Source organism: Eschscholzia californica, unplaced genomic scaffold (assembly GCF_041429995.1).
Source record: "Eschscholzia californica isolate CP2 unplaced genomic scaffold, dmEscCali1.0.p SCAF_4, whole genome shotgun sequence".
Classification (NCBI taxonomy): Eukaryota; Viridiplantae; Streptophyta; class Magnoliopsida; order Ranunculales; family Papaveraceae; genus Eschscholzia; species Eschscholzia californica.
The window spans coordinates 7,046,698-7,060,189 of NW_028238461.1; the positions used below are offsets into that span (position 1 = coordinate 7,046,698).

Here is a 13,492-nt window from a genome sequence, read left to right on the forward strand (position 1 = left end):
TTCTATTCCACCTTCTTCTTCTATTCCACCCTCTTCTCTGATGTAGAAACGCAGCGGAATTAAAGATATGAAATAACTAAATAAGAACAATGAAATTAAAGATCAAATAACTCTAAATAATAAACTTTATTAAAACTTCAATGGGGTTTTTCTCTCAAATCTGAAAATAATAGACAAACTAGATATCCCTCTTATAGGGTTTTGGACTTTCCTAGATAGACTTGAATTAGAATTCCTAAATAATTAAATACTGCAACTTGCCTAAATAACTGGACTAACTCTGGACCTTTCCAATTATTGGAAATATTAAAATAGCATAATTCCTAAACCAAAATTAATTAATAAACATACTAAAATAAGAACTTTCTAAGTCCTCTCTCCTTGGCCGGTTGGACCATCACCGGGTCCGGTCATGGAATTAGTCTCCATGCCGGGTGCCCCTGCATCAGCATCCTCTTCCCTCAAGAGGTTCGTCCCGAACCGTTTGTGAAGAGAATGTAATTCCTCCTATCCATCTTCAATTGGTAATAATGTCACAATCTTCTTCCTCCATGGAAATTCATAAACATTCGAACGACCACGGTAAGTGGCATCAACATTAGATTGCCATGGCCGTCCTAATATGATGTGGCATAAATCCATATCTGTAACATCACAAGTAACTGTAGACACATAAGAAGAACCAATAGAAAGATTAATAGTACACATATGATCAACTCTTGTAGTAGTACCAGACTGAATCCAAGCTGTTTTATATGGTGTTGATTTAATTACTGTAGGAATACCCAAGAAATTGACTAGTTTAGTAGAAATCAAATTCCCTACACAACCATTGTCAATCACAATAGTACAAACTTTATTCAGTACTGTTCCCCGTGTAACGAACAAATTCTTTCGTTGAGATAAATTCCTCTTGAAAGGTGTGAAAAGAACTCGTCGAGTGAGTAACATAACCCTATCACCATTGTCGGGAATAGTGTTAATTCGTTCAAATTGATCCTCATCTGTATCCGAATTAGCTTTCTTTTCTACCAAATTGGCTTTACCGCGAGAGGGGCAAGCATTAGAATAGTGGCCTGTTTCAAAACAACGATAACACTTAACTGGAGGAGGCTTTTTATAAGGATTTTCTGTTAGTGATTTAGTACCGTCGTCCGCCTGCTTTGATTGATCTAATTCATCTGGTAGAGTTCTGACTGTTTGATTTCTCGTACTATGTCCTCGAAAAATTGAACGTGAATCAGATTCAAAAGACCGAGCTACACTAATACATTCAGAAACCGAATTAAAAGCTCTCAAATTAACCAAATCTTTAATATCATTACGAAGTCCGTCCTTGAATTTTTCTACTTTCATTGACTCTGAATCTGGGAGATTAAGTCTAGTAATAAGTCTTTGGAATTCCGAAGCATATTCCTCAACGGAACGTCTTCCTTGGCGGCAACGTAAATAATCAACACATAGTTGGTTCTCATAATCCGGAGGGAGAAAACGGGAGAACATTAATGGTTTCAATTCTAACCATGAAGAAATAGGTGGAAGGTTTAATAAACGACGATTCTCAGATTCCTGTTTCCACCAAGTAAGAGCAGTTTTAGATAAATAACCAGTTACACAACGTACCTGTTCAGGGCCTTCAACTTGCATAACATCAAAAAATATCTCAAGTCTAGAGACGTAATCCAAGAAATCTTCAATATTAATCGAACCATCATATGAAGGTACCTCCATTCGAATACGGTATGATGAACTAGGATTTGGAGATTCGATGTCAGTGGGTGGAATGTAGTGATCACGTTCGGTTTGGTTGCTTTGTACTCCCAAAGTTTGTCGTTGTTGTATGTTGGTTGGACGGGTGAGAGTGGTAGTAAGGTCACGGTTTAGAGAATTGGTGGAGAGGTGGTCTCGGTTTCGGTTGACCGGGTGGTTTTGATGACGTTGGTTGGTAGTGTTGTCGGGTTGGAAAGGGAGGTTGTGGTGTGGTTCGGTTTCAAGAGGGCGACGGTGTTGTGACCGGATCAAAAGGTGTGGTGGTTGATCGTGTTTCGGTATGAGGGTTGTATTGGTAGTGATGTTGATGGTACGGTGGGTTGGTTTCGATTGGGTTTGTTGGGAATGATGGGTATCGGTTATACGGGTAAAGGGTACGTGGGTCTTGTTGGGTCGTAACGGTTCCTAAAGGGCCAATTGGTTGGGTTTGGTTGGAGATGTTTCGGTTGTTGGTTTGTGGAGTGGTGAGGGTATTGTGATCGGCCGAGAGGTGGCTCTCGGGTGGTGGTCGGTGTGGTGTTGTCGTCGGCTCGGGGAAGGAGAATGATGGTGGTGTTGAAGAGTGGGTATAGGGGGGTAGCTAGGTGTTGGAAAAAATGTGTTTGGTGAATAGGAGGTGGTGAAGGGTGGTGTTATAATCGGTGGAGGGTGGCTAATGGTGTGGCCGAAGAGTGGTGTCGTCGGTTCGGAGGAGAAACCTAGAGGGGGAAACCGAGTGGTTGTGGTGGTGGTGGTGCCCGTTAGTGGTGAGGGTTGATGTGTGATAGTGGTAAGAGGTGGAGTTTGGTTTTTACACATACCTTCAAGTTGTTTGGAGATGATGGTGATTGAGTCATTGAGTTGATCGAATCTTTTATCGATTTTGTCGAATTTTTCTGTTGTTTCCTTCTTGTACTCATTGAACCCTTCTTCCAATTTTCTTCCTGTAGATAGCCCTTCTTTAATGTTGTCCCATTCAGAAGAGAAAGTTGGTGATTTCTCCTTAGTTGGTGTAGTAGTAGTAGTATTAACCATGATGATAAAAGTGATGAAAAAAATTATGGCTCTAGATACCACTTGATGTAGAAACGCAGCGGAATTAAAGATATGAAATAACTAAATAAGAACAATGAAATTAAAGATCAAATAACTCTAAATAATAAACTTTATTAAAACTTCAATGGGGTTTTTCTCTCAAATCTTAAAATAATAGACAAACTAGATATCCCTCTTATAGGGTTTTGGACTTTCCTAGATAGACTTGAATTAGAATTCCTAAATAATTAAATACTGCAACTTGCCTAAATAACTGGACTAACTCTGGACCTTTCCAATTATTGGAAATATTAAAATAGCATAATTCCTAAACCAAAATTAATTAATAAACATACTAAAATAAGAACTTTCTAAGTCCTCTCTCCTTGGCCGGTTGGACCATGACCGGGTCCGGTCATGGAATTAGTCTCCATGTCGGGTGCCCCTGCATCATTCTCCTATTCCACCTTCTATTCCTATTCGATCTTCTACTCTCATAAAAAATTCTCATCCTATGGTCACCAGAGGAAAAGATGGCACTCGAAAACTCAAAGTTTATACTATTTCAGTTTCTGATATCCTCTCTAATGACACTCCTACCACCTATCTTCAAGCTTCTAAAGACCCTAGGTGAAGACAGGCTATGTCAGAGGAAATTAATGCTCTTCTTCAAACTGGAACCTGGTCTCTTACTCCATCTACATCCACCATGAATATTATTGGGTGTAAATGGGTTGTTCGAATTAAAAAGAATGCTGATGGATCTATTTCGAGATATAAGGCCAGGCAAGTTGCTAGAGGATTTAATCAGGTTGAGGGTATTGATTATGAAGATACTTTCAGTCTAGTGATTAAGCCTGTTTCGATTCGAATTATTCTCTCTTTAGCTGTCTCAAAAAGGTTGGCCTCTTAGCCAATTAGATATTAAGAATGCTTTTCTTAATGGTTTTTCTCAAGGAGGAGGTTTATATGTGTCAACCACCTGGTTTCATTGATTCTGATTATCCAATTCATGTATGTAAACTTCAGTGGTCTCTATATGATTTGAAGCAAGCTCCTCGAGTTTGGTTTGAAAGATTAAGCTATTTTCTTGCCAGTCAAGGATGTCTGGCCTCTCAAACTGATACCTTTTTGTTCTATCATGTCGCTCCTTCCTCTGCTCTATATATACTCATTTATGTGGATGACATAATCATACAGGAAGTGATCCATCTCTGGTGCAATCAACCATTAACACTCTTTCCACTGAGTTTGCCATCTCTGATTTAGGTTATCTCAATTTCTTTCTGAGCATTGAAGTTTTACCCTCTTTTAATGGTTTACTCCTATCTCAAAGACAATATATTACAAAGTTGTTGCTTAAAACTAAGATGAGTGAAGCAAAATCAGTCTCTACTCCTATGGCAACCAATTGTGTTCTCAAAAAGAGTGTTGGGGATCCTTTAAATGATTCAGATACTAGGTTATATAGAAGTACAATGGGTGCTCTTCAATATGCTACCATTACAAGACCAGACATCTCCTTTTCAGTTAATAAAGTTGTCAATTTCTTCAAAGTCCAACTCAATACCACTGGTGTGCAGTAAAGAGAATTTTGAGATATCTGAAACACACTATTAATCACACTTTTACTATTACCAAATCCCCTCTCTCACTAACTGGTTATTCTGATAATAAGCTTCAGGCATTTTCTGATGCTGATTGGACTGGTTGCCCTCAGATCGTAAGTCCACTGGAGGGATTTTGGTTTTCATGGGTTCAAACTTGATTTCTTGGTGCTCTAAGAAGCAACCAACAGTGACAAGGTCGAGTACTGAGTATAAAGCCCTAGCTGATGCAGCTTCTGAGCTTGTTTGGGTTCAGTCTTTGTTTCAGGAATTGAAGATCACCTCTACTTCATGTCCAATTCTATGGTGTAACAATCTTGGTGCTACCTATTTAACAACTAATCCTATCTTTCATAATCGAATGAAGCATGTTGAGATTGCTTTTCACTTTGTTAGAGATTTGGTTAAGCATCAAAAGCTCCAAGTTCGACATATTTCAACTCATGATCAATTGGCTGATATCCTTACTAAGCCTCTCTCTATCTCTTGATTTACGGAACTCAGGTCCAAACTCAACATTGTTTCTCCCATGTTGAGTTTGCAGGGGGCTGTTAAGGATGTTCATTAGTTAAACTGTTAGTTACAAATAATTAGTTATAATTAGTTAAGTAACTAAGTTAGTTAGAGAAAGTTAGTTGAGAATTCTGTTTTAGTTTGATACTTGATTAGTTGTAACAAACTTCTCTCTCAATACTCTCTCTAAAAACTAAATTTATATCAAATCTCACTTGTAATTCAACTAATGAAAATAAGAGATTTTAGCATTTCAATCATCTTCTTCTTTTACACAGTTGATGAAACCTAGCCAAGTGATAGATAGTTAAAGTGTATTCACTTTCCTCAATTATTTAAGGTGATTTCTGAGATGTTTTAGGAACTAGGTAAGGCTATAAAGGAAGAGCTGGGTCACAATGAATTTTTCAGAACCCTAAATATCTTGGCAAACTCATTGACAATGTGTGATTCTTATCTCTTTATGGAAATTGTGCACATTCGATCTGGTGTTGAGGAGCATCTTCAATTTTCAGTCTATATTCTTTTGACATTAGAAAGAATCATTATATGACATATATATAATAAACTAAATAAACTTTATAGCTACTTTCCTAGAAGACATCTCGGGATCCTAAAAACCATATAAAATCTTTAAGGCTACCCTATGCCACCTAACTAAAACTCATTTTTTAATACTTACTATATGTTATTGATAACCTAGCTATTAAAATAAGTCAGGGACAAATGAATTTTTACTTCGATCGTCAATTAACTTTTGACATCCAAATAGGGTGAGTGTCCAACCACTACATTAAGAAATAATGGACCACAGTTCTAAAATCTATGTTACTAGAGTCATTATTTTGCCAAAAGAATTAGTTAATTTTTAGTCTTGGATTATATATCGTGTGAAACTCCACTTACAAAAGCTTCAAAATTTTAAAAGTTGGTAGGTCCTTTTGGGTTTAGGAAAAGCTAATGGATTATATTTGCATCCTATTCACATACAATTTTGTTTAATAAAAAGAAAGGAAAAACAGGTTAACTGAGTCCCCACATTCTTATAACTTAATCCATATGTAATTTTCTTTGTGTTTAATTAGGGCTGTAAACGGACCGAACTATTTTCGGATACAGTACTATCCGAATTCGAAATCCGAAATCATTCGAACTAACCGATAAGGGTTCGATATCCGACGGATGGTCAAAAATGACATCCGAATCCGATATTCGAAATGCTATTCGAATATCGAATATTATCCGATCTGAAATTCTGAATTTTAAGCCATAACATTATAACACAATATTATCCGAAATCCGAATATTATCCGATCCGAAATTCAAATACAATATTGTCTGATCCGAAATTCCGATAAGAGTTGAAGACTTGAAGTTGAACTTTGATTCTTTGAAGTCTGACTTCAAATGTGAATCGGATCGGATTTTTTCGAAGTCGGATATAGCTATATCCGAATCCGAAACCGATATCCGAAAATTATCCGACAAGACATCCGAAATTCGAATCCGAAATTCGAAATGTCGGATTATTTGAGTGCGGATGCGGATCGGATTCGGATTTTCGGACCACCGTTTACAGGCCTATGTTTAATTGTTTCGGTCGTGAAAGTAGTTGGGACCTTGTAGCAATTTTTTAATATTCTTTTAGAGAAAAAAAAGAAAAGAAAAAAGTGTCCTCTGAATTAATAACCGACTGAATGTAGCTAGTTTTGCGTTTCCTCGTGAGCCTTCTAATGGTCTATGGCAGAAGGTTAAAGGCTATTCACAACAAAACACAGAGTATTACGAACGGCTTCTGTTACGAAACAGTCCGTAAAACCACACCGCCTAAAACTTTTCTATTTTGAAGAGATTTATTTTTCCTCCACATTGAATCTCAAAGGAGTGGAATAACCTACTTAATCCCCACATTAAGTATATGTGTAATTTTAGTTGTTTTCAATGGTTTTATCTTAAGATCTTGAAACAAGTATTTGTATTCAATGCATGTATTTCAACTTATAAATCAACTCTGAATTTGATAAAGATCAGAGTTGGTGTAAGTTCTCAGTTTGATAAAAGTAAAATAGGTGTCCCACAAGAATATTATAAAAAGAAAAAAATCTTTTACTCATAATATAGATAGTTACACACATGAAACACATGAAGTAATTTAGGCTCTCTATATCTATATATGAAGATCTACTCATGCAACTTACACATACCATCATACTTGCATCTAAACAAGTGAACAACAAAGAGCAAATAATCTTGAAATGAATTCTAACAATCATATTCAAGAAGTGATTGAGGATAATCATGATCACTTAATGCAAGCTCATACTCATATATGGAAGTATGTTTTCAGTTCTGTACATTCAGGGATACTCAGGTGTGCTGTTTTGTTAGGCATACCAGACATAATTCACAGCCATGGAAAGCCCATGCCTCTCTCTAGCCTTGTTGCTGCTCTGTCTCTACCACCAAAGAAGACTGATTACGTCCATCGTCTAATGCGCTTCTTGATTCACGCTGGCTTCTTTCTTACGCAAAAACTTGACGAAAATCAAAAACAAGAAGAAGAAGAAGAAGAAGAAGAAGAAGAAGAAGAAGAAGAAGAAGAAGAAGAAGAAGAAGAAGGGCTTGTGCTGACACCATCTTCAAGGCTCTTGCTTAAAGACAATACTACCAACATGGCATCTGTTGTTCTTGCGATCGTGGATCTTATATTTATAACGCCTTAATTTGCATTTCTTAAATACTTGCTTTGAAGAGAAGAGTACCGGATCCTCGGCATTCATGGCTGCTTATGGTATGCACCTCTGGAAGTACTTGGGACAGAAGAAACCAGAACTTGGCAAGGTATTTAATGAAGCCATGGCTAATGACTCTTCCTTGGTGATGGATGTAATATTCAAAGAGGGTAAGACAGTTTTTGATAATTTGAAGTCTTTGGTTGATGTTGGAGGAGGCATAGGCTCTGCTGCTAAGTCTATTTCTGAAGAATTTCCACACATAAAATGCTCTGTTCTTGACCTCCCAAATGTGGTTGCTGATTTGCCAAAGCCCAAAGGGCAACAACAACATAGAGTTCATTGGTGGTGACATGTTTGTGTCCATCCCTTGCGCCAATTCAGTTTTCATGAAGGTATGTCAACATCTGCATACACATATAACCTAGGTATTACCACTTCCCCTGCAGGCTGGAACAATCCTGTAGTGATGATATTAGTAACCAAAAACTCTATTTATCCCTCCATTTTGGTCCTTCCCCCAGCCCTCCGCCGATGTGGCAACATATCAACGGAGTATATTTTCTCCCATTTCTCTCTCCAATTGCTCCACACTCAAGTGATATGTTGCCACATCGGCGGATGGCTGGAGGAGGGACCAAAATGGAGGGATGAATAGAATTTTTTCTATTAGTAACAACCCATGCTCAAAATTTCTCTTTTGAGCATGATATTAAATGATTTGTTAGAAATTTTTAGTAATACAACAAATTAATATAGGATTATAGAGACTTGAAACGTGTATTTAAATACACTTTCCTTAAAGCAATATTTGCTCCCTCTCCACTTGAGATTACTTATAGGTTATGAGCAAATTGCCTCCCAAGATATTACAAGCCTTATATAAATCTGCACAAAGTAATATGTGAGGATTTACTAAAGGAGCACAAGAACAATCAAGATTTGGCTAAGAGTTTATTATAGAATAAAAAGATAACTTGTTTTCTGATTTCTAAGTTGTGTTTTCTCTTATCAATTCTCTTATATATAAAGAGGTAAACAACTTTTATGAAAGTTTGCAACCTTTCATAAAAGTAGTTAAAGTTGTAAAGGTACATCTTCTTAATTTGAAATAAAACTTATAATTCAAATACAAAAAATTAGTAGACATAAATTTAAAATTCAAATGTTATTTTCAAAATAAAGTATTTTCAAATTAAATTAACTGTACATAATAAATTGTTCATTTTTTCCAACATGACTTAGACATCGTTTAGTGACTACATCCACTTTTTTCTCTCATGATATTAAATGACCTAAACATTATATTCTTGGTTGCTAGATAACCCTAGGTTAGTTAGTCTAACACTTGTTTTTTTCTGCGTGACGAGGAACACGTGCGGCCCTCACTCTGATATCATGTTAAGTTTGTGGTCATCCAACTCAAAACCAATTGTCAATGAGTGAAAAAGACCTAGATTTGGTTGCTAGATAACCCTTCTCCCATGTGGGACTAATCTCACACATAAACTATTTACTTGTGCACCTTAAGCCTCACTCTGATGCCATTTTAAGTTTGTGGGTATGGAGCTTAAAATTAAGGGAGATGCTAGAGTTACAAAGAATTTTGACAAAAAAAAGTTCCCAGCTGATGTGGCGGTTGTGATATTCATCTCTCAACGGTCTAGATTTGGTCAAAGTTTCAAACCACAACCGCCACATCAGCTGGGAACTATCTTTTGTCAAAATCTTTTGTAACTTTAGCATTTCCTTAAAATTAATTGACAATGAGGCGGGAAGTCTTATCTATTATCGAACCCATCTATTATTTTCCAGTTTCCCGAAGACTTTTGTTTTGTCTGTGGAGGACTAATTATTCTTTCCTATATATATATGATTACAAATATGCAGTTCATTATGCACGACTGGAGTGATGAAAACTGTGTAAAGATACTGAAGAACTGCAGAGAAACTATTCCATCTAGTGAAGAGGGAGGAAAGTTGATAATAGTAGACGCTGTGATGGAACCTGAGAAGAAAAAAGAAAATGCACATGAAACTGAAACTGAAACCCTACTGATCTTTGACATGATGATGCGGACTCTAATTGATGGTAAAGAAAGAACAGAGAAAGAATGGAAGAAGCTCTTTTCTGAATCTGGCTTTAGTGACTATAAAATTACTCCTCTTTTAGGGTTTCGTTCCTTGATTGAGGTTTATCCTTAGCCGTCTGTGCTAGCATCAGTGTGTACGTGTGCTCATTCGATTATGATTTTGTGTTCTTTTGGGGTTTGGTTTGTCCAGTGCTCTTCTGTTTTGTGATCTTTATTATGAGAAATCCTATTCATCCCTCCATTTAGTTTCTCTCCAAGCCTCCGCTCCCTCTGCAACATATCAATTGAGATATTTAATTTTTAATTATTTTGTTAAAGTAAAGGGACTAAAAGATGAGATGGGAAAGTGTAATAGTCCCACATTGCTCGCAAGAGTGTCCAGAGACTTGGGGCGTTACAGAAAGTTAGGTTGAAGGTCTTTTATGCAATAAAAAGACCAGGTCTGACGGCTTAGATTACTTTAAAACGAAATAGTCCAAACGGGCCTTTGCTTTTAGTCTTCGGGATGCTTTCGAGCATACGCTAGGATCTAAAGGTCTTGTTCTTTCCTCATTTGCTTTAAATCCAATGGCTAGAAATCATCCATGTGCGGTTTGCTTTCGAGATCATCTCTAAATCCAAAAAATCGTGTTCATTTCGCGATTTTGCCTCATATCCAACGCACCAGAAGGCAACCCAACCTTTTCATGCCGAAAAGGTCACCAAATTAGAGCCAATAACTACCAAAACTTCTCCTAATAGCGAAGAGATGCACCTCCTTGTTTTGTACCCTTTCGAAACCTAAAAATAGAACCCAAGATCACTCAATTCACTATCTTCTGCTCTTCTAAGTAAATTAAGCTTTTGAAGAACATGGATCGAAAGCATTCGAGTATGCCTTGAATATGGAATCGAGAGTAATTCATAACATCTAGAATCGAGAATCAAGAGCTTTCTAGTGTATCTAGAATCTGGAACAAGAGCATTTGATTGAATCTAGACTTGGTGTTAGAGCATCCTATCGTGCCTAGATACAAACTAAAGTGAGAAGTTATCTCGAAACCAAGTCAGGAGTTAACTAGAAATCAAGTTAGGAGTCAATAAGTTCAAATCAGGAGAAGTCAAAGAGTTCATATTGCTGATGAAGGTTCACCCGCTTTTTTGAACCGTGAAGTACTATCACAACCCTGCACGGAAGTTGTTGAATCCTGGGAGACATATACCTAACTGTTGGTACTTTATTGGGGTGTAAAATATCTTAAAGAAAGATAATTCATTATCGTCCCAACTTAACCCACTTTTCGCCTATCTCGGGTATGCCTGAAAGAACATTTACTATTATACACCAACATTGTCCATCTCTCTAATAATTAGAGGCATGACTATTCTGGTCTGATCAGTACGACCAGAAACTCTATTGGGAGAAACAGATAGACTAACAACTCGAAATATATACCAGACTATTCTATTTTAACTAAGAACAAAAACTCGATTGTAATAAGTAAACCAGAGAACGTAAAGACTCAAATCGATCTAGGGAAACAACAAATCACGACTCTTTTAAACTCAGAAGATGCCTTTCCATTAAGTCGTGACTATTCATAACTGTCTGTTCCAAATACCCATTAAATTTAATTTCACCCCAGACACTAAGATATTAATAAATAATTTTCAAACAAACCTAACCGTAGATTTTATATCCTTTGTTTTAAAAATCATTACAATTCCTTAATAATGGAGTTGTGTTATTAAGAGTTCAGTTTTTTTGGCCCCTTATTTTATGACTAACTTTTTTAATTTCTTATTTTTCATAAATTTAAAATCAATAAATTTTTTTTTGGCGTCGTTTCTATATCGTCAAAATCTTTATTTATTTTCTAAAACTACCCTAGCATAGGTAAACGTGTATGGTTCCTTTTGATAGGAAATTGGGCATATTTAAACTAACATTTAATAAACTCTTACCATTTTTATGTCCAACGTTTGCACCGCAAACCACTCCAAATTGTCCAAAGTAAATAAGGGATTAAGTTGCCAAATCTATTTCTTCCTATCACTCTGGACACTAACTGTGACGATGATGATTATTTGTTCCTCATAAATTAAGCTTCCATTGACTGTGATAATGATGACGATCACTTAAATTCCGATATCCGACCTTAGAACACGAAGTACGCCTTAGCAAAATCTCTATATGGGTAATACCAAACAATCCGTTATGTGACATGTAGAGAGAGAGAGAGAGAGAGACAGCTTTAGAGAGGCGAGAAACCTTCTCAAGTACTGAGCTGGGAGTTCGAAAGAGAGAAACGGTTTTAGAGAGGCGAGAAACCTTCTCAAGTACTGAGCTGGGAGTTTGAGAGAGAGAAACGTTTGGGTATAGAGAGCCAAACAGGTTAGTGTCAGATAGAGAAAGAGAAGTTAGAGTCTTGAGAGAGAAAGAAGTTAGTGTTGGAATTGGAGCTGATTTTGGTTCGACCCAACTTGTCAAACTCAGAAAAGGAATGCGCCATTGCGTTCGTCTCATCGACCTCTTCAACTTAGAGCCAATAATAACTCAATTACAATTTCAGATGAATGAGAAATTCAAGTTTAAAGTTTGAACGAAGATCAGTTAAAATAGGGACTAAAGCGTCAAATTGGACAAGTCAATTTGGGGGCCGTTTGAGCAAAGCGAGCACGTCCAGATCTGGACGGCTTGCGTTGACTACGCGAGATTTGAAGAGATCCGACGGTAGCGCGATGATGGTATCGGGATAGAGTTGGGACGAAGCCAAACGCGTTGGATCAACGAGCTCCAACGACGGGCGTCTACTCCGTGTCGAGCCAGCTTCGGGGTTTCGCTAGATTTTCATCTAACGATTGATCTCTTACTTTGTTGGGTGCCATTCGGTATGCAACTAATGGCTGGCGTTTCCTCCGAATTTTTTAGAGAAATCCAACGGTCCAGGTTACAACCGACTCTAATATTCAGTTAGTTTTCAGTTTAGTCCACCGTTTTGAAGGGATATATCCATTAATCCCAATAAACACATGTACCTATTCAATTCCTAGATAAACAACCCAAATTCATCTCATTTTACATCCAATTCATTCTCTTCTTTTCTTCTCTTCTAAAAATCAGTATTCTAGTGTGTGCCTGGAATATAAATCTGATTTGGAAGTATTCTAGTATATCTAGAATTTTGAAGAAAGAAGTCTCCGAGTGAATCCCGTCTATTTTCTTCTTCTATTCTCTCTTGGAATCAGTATTTATTCTGGTGTGTCTGGAATTCCAAAGAGAGAAGTATCTGAATGAAGTTTTAATAGTCAAGTGTTTAGAAAATCCATTCGCATCAGTCCAATAGTTCATATTATTTACGAAGGTTCGTCCGCTTTCAGAATATAGAAGTACCATCTTAAAATTCTGAAAGGATAGTCGTTATATCCCGAGGGCATACATTTTAACGTTTGGTACTGTTACGGGGGTGTAAAATGTCTTAAGAAAAGAGAATTTATTCTCGCCTCGACTCCATTAATGTTTGTCTAACTCGGTTAATCCCAAAGAAGGAATATTGATAAATCATTATTCGCTTATGGTCTATATCTCTATAACTTAGAGAAAGGAAGTTCCTTACTCCAATCGGGACTCTGTCTTAATTAAGACAAGACAGAGATAAAGTGAACTCAAACCATAACCAGAAGAACAACAGTTAGTGTCTAGAGAGAGGGGGAGGGTATGTTAATCTCATGGAGCTGATTTGACAACGTTGAAAAGGAACAATGCACATTAACCTAGTACAGG

At 37.0% G+C, this 13,492-nt stretch overlaps 1 pseudogene across 1 annotated transcript; it reads left to right on the plus strand.

Annotated features, from left to right (window-relative positions):
- Positions 1 to 7,100: 7,100 nt before the first annotated feature.
- Positions 7,101 to 9,906, plus strand: LOC147542139 (trans-resveratrol di-O-methyltransferase-like; annotated as a pseudogene). The gene is made up of 2 exons (XR_015224368.1): positions 7,101 to 8,031; positions 9,527 to 9,906. The product of XR_015224368.1 is annotated as a trans-resveratrol di-O-methyltransferase-like (transcript).
- The last annotated feature ends 3,586 nt before the right edge of the window (positions 9,907 to 13,492 follow it).